The sequence below is a fragment of the Rhipicephalus microplus genome, unplaced genomic scaffold (genome assembly GCF_043290135.1).
Source record: "Rhipicephalus microplus isolate Deutch F79 unplaced genomic scaffold, USDA_Rmic scaffold_476, whole genome shotgun sequence".
NCBI lineage: Eukaryota > Metazoa > Arthropoda > Arachnida > Ixodida > Ixodidae > Rhipicephalus > Rhipicephalus microplus.
Genome location: NW_027465039.1, coordinates 22,501 through 30,189, shown reverse-complemented (window position 1 = coordinate 30,189; position 7,689 = coordinate 22,501). Strand labels below are relative to the sequence as shown.

General features: G+C 59.8%; 2 non-coding genes across 2 annotated transcripts; both read left to right on the top strand.

The window, feature by feature from the left end:
• The first annotated feature begins 3,808 nt into the window (after positions 1-3,808).
• On the top strand, positions 3,809-5,623 carry LOC142794685 (small subunit ribosomal RNA). The gene has a single exon (XR_012892545.1). It is a non-coding gene; the product is annotated as a small subunit ribosomal RNA (ribosomal RNA).
• A 1,719-nt stretch (positions 5,624-7,342) lies between these two features.
• On the top strand, positions 7,343-7,495 carry LOC142794678 (5.8S ribosomal RNA). The gene has a single exon (XR_012892540.1). It is a non-coding gene; the product is annotated as a 5.8S ribosomal RNA (ribosomal RNA).
• Positions 7,496-7,689: the final 194 nt, after the last annotated feature.

Here is a 7,689-nt window from a genome sequence, read left to right as displayed (position 1 = left end):
CGTCAGCCGGCGCGGAGTTCGGGATGCCGACGGCTAAGTGGGTACCGCTGCTCGGATGTTCGCCGTTTTTGGCCGAGTGAGTGCTGGCACTCCGGTGAAGCCAAGGAGCGCCAATTCGTGCACGATATCGGCGTCTTTCGACGTGCCCGCCGGCCACCGCCGCACGAGTACGGCAAACCGCGTCTGCCGGGGCGGGGTTCGCGACGCGTACGCAATAGTGGGAACCGTCGCTCGGATGTTCGTCGTCTTTGGCCGAGCGAGTGCTGGCACTCCGGCGAAGCGAAACGGGGCCGATTCGGGCACGATATCGGCGTATTTCGACGTGCTCGCCGGCGACCGTCGCACGAGTACGGCAAAGCGCGTCTGCCGGGGCGAGGTTTGCGACGCCGACGAAAAAGTGGGAAGCGCCGCTCGGATCTTCGCCGTTTTTGCAGGAGTGAGTGGCGGCCCTCCTGCGAGACCAAGAAGCATCGACTCGCGCACGATATCGGTGTCTTTCGACGTGCCCGCCGGCCACCGCCGCACGAGTACGGCAAACCGCGTATGCCGGGGCGGGGTTGGCGACGCCGACGCAAAAGTGGGAACCGCCACTAGGATGTTCGCCGTTTTTGGCAGAGTGAGTGCTGGCACTCCGGCGAAGCGAAAGAGCGCGAATGCGCCCACGAAAGTGGCGTGTTTGGACGTGCTTGACGACGACCACCGCAGGAAAACGAAAAACCACGTCAGCCGGGGCGAGCGACCCATGGCGGTCTGGGTGCTTATCGCTGCTATTATAGGGGCACCCCGGCAGACGCAAAAAAAAAAAAAAAATTTTTTTCGACATTCTTTTTTGCTCGTCGACCTCGGGTGACCCAGGTCGCAGTGGGAGCCGCGCACGAAAGCGGCGTCGCGAGACGGCTTCGCGGTCGCTAGTCGCACGAGCTCGGCAACCGCGTCTGCCGGGGCGGAGTTCGGGACGCCGACGGCTAAGTGGGAACCGCCGCTCGGATGTTCGCCGTTTGTGGCCGAGTGAGTGCTGGCACTCCGGCGAAGCCAAACGGGGCCGATTCCGGCACGATATCGGCGTCTTTCTACGTGCTCGCCGGCGACCGTCGCACGAGTACGGCAAAGTGCGTCTGCCGGGGCGGGGTTTGCGACGCGTACGCAATAGTGAGAACCGTCGCTCGGATGTTCGTCGTCTTTCGCCGAGCCAGTGCTGGCAATCCGGCGAAGCCGAACGGAGCCGATTCGGGCACGATATCGGCGTCTTTCCACGTGCTCGCCGGCGACCGTCGCACGAGTACGGTAAACCGCGTCAGCCGGGGCGGAGTTCGGGACGCCGATGCGAAAGTGGGAAGCGCCGCTCGGATCTTCGCCGTTTTTGGAGGAGTCAGTGGCGGCACTCCGGTGAAGCCAAGGTGCGCCAATTCGCGCACGATATCGGCGTCTTTCGACGTGCCCGCCGGCCACCGTCGCACGAGTACGGCAAACCTCGTCTGCCGGGGCGGGGTTTGCGACGCCGACGCAAAAGTGGGAACCGCCGCTCGGATGTTCGCCGTTTTTGGCAGAGTGAGTGCTGGCACTCCGGCGAAGCGAAAGAGCGCGAATGCGCCCACGAAAGTGGCGTGTTTGGACGTGCTTGACGACGACCACCGCAGGAAAACGAAAAACCACGTCAGCCGGGGCGAGCGACCCATGGCGGTCTGGGTGCTTATCGCTGCTATTATAGGGGCACCCCGGCAGACGCAAAAAAAAAAAAAATTTTTTTCGACATTCTTTTTTGCTCGTCGACCTCGGGTGACCCAGGTCGCAGTGGGAGCCGCGCACGAAAGCGGCGTCGCGAGACGGCTTCGCGGTCGCTAGTCGCACGAGCTCGGCAACCGCGTCTGCCGGGGCGGAGTTCGGGACGCCGACGGCTAAGTGGGAACCGCCGCTCGGATGTTCGCCGTTTGTGGCCGAGTGAGTGCTGGCACTCCGGCGAAGCCAAACGGGGCCGATTCCGGCACGATATCGGCGTCTTTCTACGTGCTCGCCGGCGACCGTCGCACGAGTACGGCAAAGTGCGTCTGCCGGGGCGGGGTTTGCGACGCGTACGCAATAGTGAGAACCGTCGCTCGGATGTTCGTCGTCTTTCGCCGAGCCAGTGCTGGCACTCCGGCGAAGCCGAACGGAGCCGATTCGGGCACGATATCGGCGTCTTTCCACGTGCTCGCCGGCGACCGTCGCACGAGTACGGTAAACCGCGTCAGCCGGGGCGGAGTTCGGGACGCCGATGCGAAAGTGGGAAGCGCCGCTCGGATCTTCGCCGTTTTTGGAGGAGTCAGTGGCGGCACTCCGGTGAAGCCAAGGTGCGCCAATTCGCGCACGATATCGGCGTCTTTCGACGTGCCCGCCGGCCACCGTCGCACGAGTACGGCAAACCTCGTCTGCCGGGGCGGGGTTTGCGACGCCGACGCAAAAGTGGGAACCGCCGCTCGGATGTTCGCCGTTTTTGGCAGAGTGAGTGCTGGCACTCCGGCGAAGCGAAAGAGCGTGAATGCGCCCACGAAAGTAGCGTATTTGGACGTGCTTGACGGCGACCGCCGCAGGAGTACGAAAAACCACGTCAGCCGGGGCGAGCGACCCACGGCGGTCTGGGTGCTTATCGCTGCTATTATAGGGGCACCCCGGCAGACGCAGAAAGAAAAAAAAAAATGGGGACATGGCGTGCGTCACCGTGCGGCTTCGCAGCGTTGCCGAAGTCGCCGAGCCCTTCGACTGAGCCGAACGGCGGACAGGGAACGTTGGTCGGCCGTTCTAACCTGTCGGTGCCACGCCGAGACGTCGTTAAGGAAAACCGCGTCGTGGGCCTCTACGACGCCGTCGAGTCGTTGTACGTTTGGTGTCCAGCGTGTCGGCGGCGAGTAGCGGACACGTCGTTCACGACTTCGGTCTTTCGCAGTCGACGCGAACTTGCGGAGAGTCGTGGTGCCTCACGTTTTCGGCAGAAACCGCGGCGGAATTTTCCCGTGCGTGCGCGCACGACCTCGGTGCTGTGCCGTCAGCGTAGTGTTGCACAAACTCGTGGCCTACCCAAGGTGCGGTACGTTTGCGGCCGTATCCTCGGTGGGAATTTCGTGAGTAGGGTCGCAAATTCTACGACCTCGGCGGGTTTGAGAGCGACGTAGACTTGTGGCACGCTCAACATGCCACACGTTTCGGGGCACACCCGCGGTGAAATTTTCTCGAGTACGCTCGTATTAGGGCCCAAGGAGGTCTGGGTACTTATCGCTGCTATTATGTGGGGGTTCTCGTGAGCGGCGTACGCGAAAGCGACCGGGTGTCTGATATGCGGCGGGCTTCGGCCTCGTCAAGCGTGTCCTCGGGTCTGCTCCAGGGGAATCCACGGCAGTCGTCTGCAGCCTCATCCGCTTGATGCGTTAGGGGCTGGTTGTCGGACGGTGCCGTTTTACCACGATATCGAGGTGTGTTCCGTGTCGTCCTCGGGCGATTCAGATGCGAAAGCGCCGAAGACGCGGGCGTGACCCGTCGTCTGGCGGCTTTGCAGTCTCGGCTCCGTTGCTAGTTCCGGCCGGTCCACCGACAGTGCAGCGGGCTTGGGCAACCCGCACGGCGCGACCGAGTCGATGCAACGAAAAAGAGCGAGCATGAACGTGCTTCTTGCCGCACGGCTCCCACTCGTCTTTCGGGAAGGTTGTGCCGTAGCGAGCTCGAACGCCGTCATCTCGGAGTGCAAAATAAGCGTGTTGGGGCGCCTGAAGGTGGCCTCCGCCGCACACAGACTGCGTCCGGCCCGCCGAGGGCGAGGACGGACGCGCAGTCGAACGATTACCTGGTTGATCCTGCCAGTAATCATATGCTTGTCTCAAAGATTAAGCCATGCATGTCTAAGTACATGCCGAAATAAGGCGAAACCGCGAATGGCTCATTAAATCAGTTATGGTTCCTTAGATCGTTTCTTCCTACTTGGATAACTGTGGCAATTCTAGAGCTAATACATGCAGTGAGCCTGGAGCCCTTTGGGTAACGGGTGCTTTTATTAGACCAAGATCGATCGGGTTTCGGCCCGTATTGTGTGGTGACTCTGGATAACTTTGTGCTGATCGCATGGCCACGAGCCGGCGACGTTTCTTTCAAGTGTCTGCCTTATCAACTTTCGATGGTAGGTTACTTGCTTACCATGGTTGTTACGGGTAACGGAGAATCAGGGTTCGATTCCGGAGAGGGAGCCTGAGAAACGGCTACCACATCCAAGGAAGGCAGCAGGCGCGCAAATTACCCACTCCCGGCACGGGGAGGTAGTGACGAAAAATAACAATACGGGACTCTTTTGAGGCCCCGTAATTGAAATGAGTACACTCTAAATCCTTTAACGAGGATCAATTGGAGGGCAAGTCTGGTGCCAGCAGCCGCGGTAATTCCAGCTCCAATAGCGTATACTAAAGCTGCTGCGGTTAAAAAGCTCGTAGTTGGATCTCAGTTCCAGACGAGTAGTGCATCTACCCGATGCGACGGCTCGGACTGAACATCATGCCGGTTCTTTCTTGGTGCACTTCATTGTGTGCCTCGAGATGGCCGGTGCTTTTACTTTGAAAAAATTAGAGTGCTCAACGCAGGCGAGTCGCCTGAATAAACTTGCATGGAATAATAGAACAAGACCTCGTTTCTGTTCTGTTGGTTTTTGGAATACGAGGTAATGATTAAGAGGGACGGACGGGGGCATTCGTATTGCGGCGCTAGAGGTGAAATTCTTGGACCGTCGCAAGACGAACTACTGCGAAAGCATTTGCCAAGAATGTTTTCATTGATCAAGAACGAAAGTCAGAGGTTCGAAGGCGATCAGATACCGCCCTAGTTCTGACCATAAACGATGCCAACCAGCGATCCGCCTGAGTTACTCAAATGACTCGGCGGGCAGCTTCCGGGAAACCAAAGTATTTGGGTTCCGGGGGAAGTATGGTTGCAAAGCTGAAACTTAAAGGAATTGACGGAAGGGCACCACCAGGAGTGGAGCCTGCGGCTTAATTTGACTCAACACGGGAAAACTTACCCGGCCCGGACACTGGGAGGATTGACAGATTGAGAGCTCTTTCTTGATTCGGTGGATGGTGGTGCATGGCCGTTCTTAGTTGGTGGAGCGATTTGTCTGGTTAATTCCGATAACGAACGAGACTCTAGCCTATTAAATAGGTGCGGGGTTCCCAGCACCTTACAACCTTCTTAGAGGGACAAGCGGCTCCTAGCCGCACGAAACAGAGCAATAACAGGTCTGTGATGCCCTTAGATGTCCGGGGCCGCACGCGCGCTACACTGAAGGAAGCAGCGTGTCTTTATCCCTGTCTGAAAAGACTGGGTAACCCGTGGAACTTCTTTCGTGATTGGGATAGGGGCTTGCAATTGTTCCCCTTGAACGAGGAATTCCCAGTAAGCGCGAGTCATAAGCTCGCGTTGATTACGTCCCTGCCCTTTGTACACACCGCCCGTCGCTACTACCGATTGAATGATTTAGTGAGGTCTTCGGACCGATGTCCGGCGCGGCCTTTCGGTTGCGCCGGTCTGTTGGAAAGATGACCAAACTTGATCATTTAGAGGAAGTAAAAGTCGTAACAAGGTTTCCGTAGGTGAACCTGCGGAAGGATCATTAACGGATTGTGAAGGGTGAGCGCCTCAGCTGCGTCTGCGCCCGACACTTTCTGCCGCTGACCCCGTTTGGACGCGGGGTCGGCTTTTCCCCACGGGGCTGCCTGAATGTGGAGCGGCACCCCGTGACAAATTGTTGCGCCCAGCGGACGCCAACACCGCGACCTTGGACGGTCGGCCAGGTGGCGGACGCGGGTACAAACGGCGCAACGCACTCATAGGTCGGCTTTCGACCCGCCACTGCACCGTGGCTCGAAGCGCTCGAAATGCGCGACCCGACCGCTGCGGGACCGCCTAGTACTGTAAACAGGAGCGGCGGAGCGCGAACGGCGAGTCGTGGTTACGTCGGTAGAAGGCGAGGCTGCGCGTTCCCGAAACGCCAGCCGAGTGCCCTCCCGACCGTTCGAGCGTGCAAGAACGAGACCCGACAATCGCGCGGCGACTGCCAAGTACGAGAGGAACGGCACAAGCGTCGGCGGTCGGTCAAGGAACTGGCGATGTGACGGGTCCGCTGTGCACCAGTGCATACCGTCCCGCCGTCCGCGGCAAGCGCCTCCGCGTCCTCGGGTGACGGAGGCTGCCGGTCGGTTCTTGCAGGCGAGGGATCTCGCTGGCACCGGTTCGCGTTGACGCGCGGCCGGTCATGGCACGGCGATGCGACGGCCGAGGTGCGCAGTACTCGATGGAGGAACCGCACGCTCCGATGACCGTCCCGCCCTCCGCGGCGTATGCGTACCGACCGTAATGGTTGCAGCAGCGCCGGCCGGCTTTTGAATTCGCCACACGAAACACGGTGCGAGATCGCGGTTAGGGGAGCGTCGACGTTGCCAGGCGTTTTGCTTGCTGCCGAGGGAAAGGCGGCACGGCCACGTCGCGCTCGTCGCGATTAGCGGGTCTGCGCGCTTTGGGAAGGTGCCGCAACGACTTGCCGAAAGAGGAAGCACGGAAGAACGAGGGACTTGGACGTCCCGACAATTGAACGCACTTGCGGCCAGGCCCTTGCTGGCTTCGTTCTTCCGCCTCGAGTAGGCTCGTACGCGGCTCCGGCGCCGAAAGTGGTCCTTGGCACCGACTTCGGTGGACGTGGGAAGTGCCGCGCAAGTACGGCGCGCCTGGCTCCACCTGTTGGCTAAAGTAGGCAGCCGGATCGGCATTTTGGTGTGCGGTGGCAAACCGTGGATGCGAAAAAAGCTTGTGCGATTTCGTGGAACAAAAAGCGGGGGTCCCCCTTTTTATGCGGAGGAGACCGACCCGCCCGCCGTGGTGAACCGCGACGCCACGGTAAAAACGGGAGAGGCTTGTCGATGGGACCGTGCATCCCGCGCTCCACGGAGGCCGGGAGGCGGCCGCCCGAGGAAATGTGTAGCCGTCGAGGCCCGCATCTGCGTGCACTCTTATCCAAATGGGTGTACCGCAGGCATTTTCTGGTTAGGCGGGCCAATGAGAGCGAGCACACAACGATACCTACGGGTCCGGCTTGGAGAACCGGCTTCGACGCCTCCCGAGTATTTATAGAGGGGTGGACCACGAAAGCACTCGCAAGTAGCGGAAGCGAAACGCCGTCCGAAACACACCGTTTGCTCGATTTGCGGCAGCCGAAAAAGGCGCGGCAGAGTTTTGGAGTCCAAGCGTGCGCTGAAAAGCGCCCTTCTTGGCCACTGTTTGGCCGAGTGCCAGAAACGTTTGGTTTTGACTGTACGGAATTGAACAAACACTTTTTCACGACTCTAAGCGGTGGATCACTCGGTTCTCGGGTCGATGAAGAACGCAGCCAGCTGCGAGACTTGGTGTGAATTGCAGGACACACTGAGCACTGATTCTTTGAACGCACATTGCGGCCTTGGGTCTTCCCTTGGCTTCGTCTGTCTGAGGGTCGGATCACATATCAAGAGAGCCTTCGGCGCACAAGGGAACGTGAGCCGTCGACTCGTTTTGACCGCGTCGGCAACACGGACAGCACGCTGAACACCTCACAGCGAGCGCCAACAGCGGCCACTCAAGGGCGAGACGGTGGCGACCGTCGTGCCAGAGCCCAACCGAAACGGGGGCGACCGACTGCATTGAGGATGT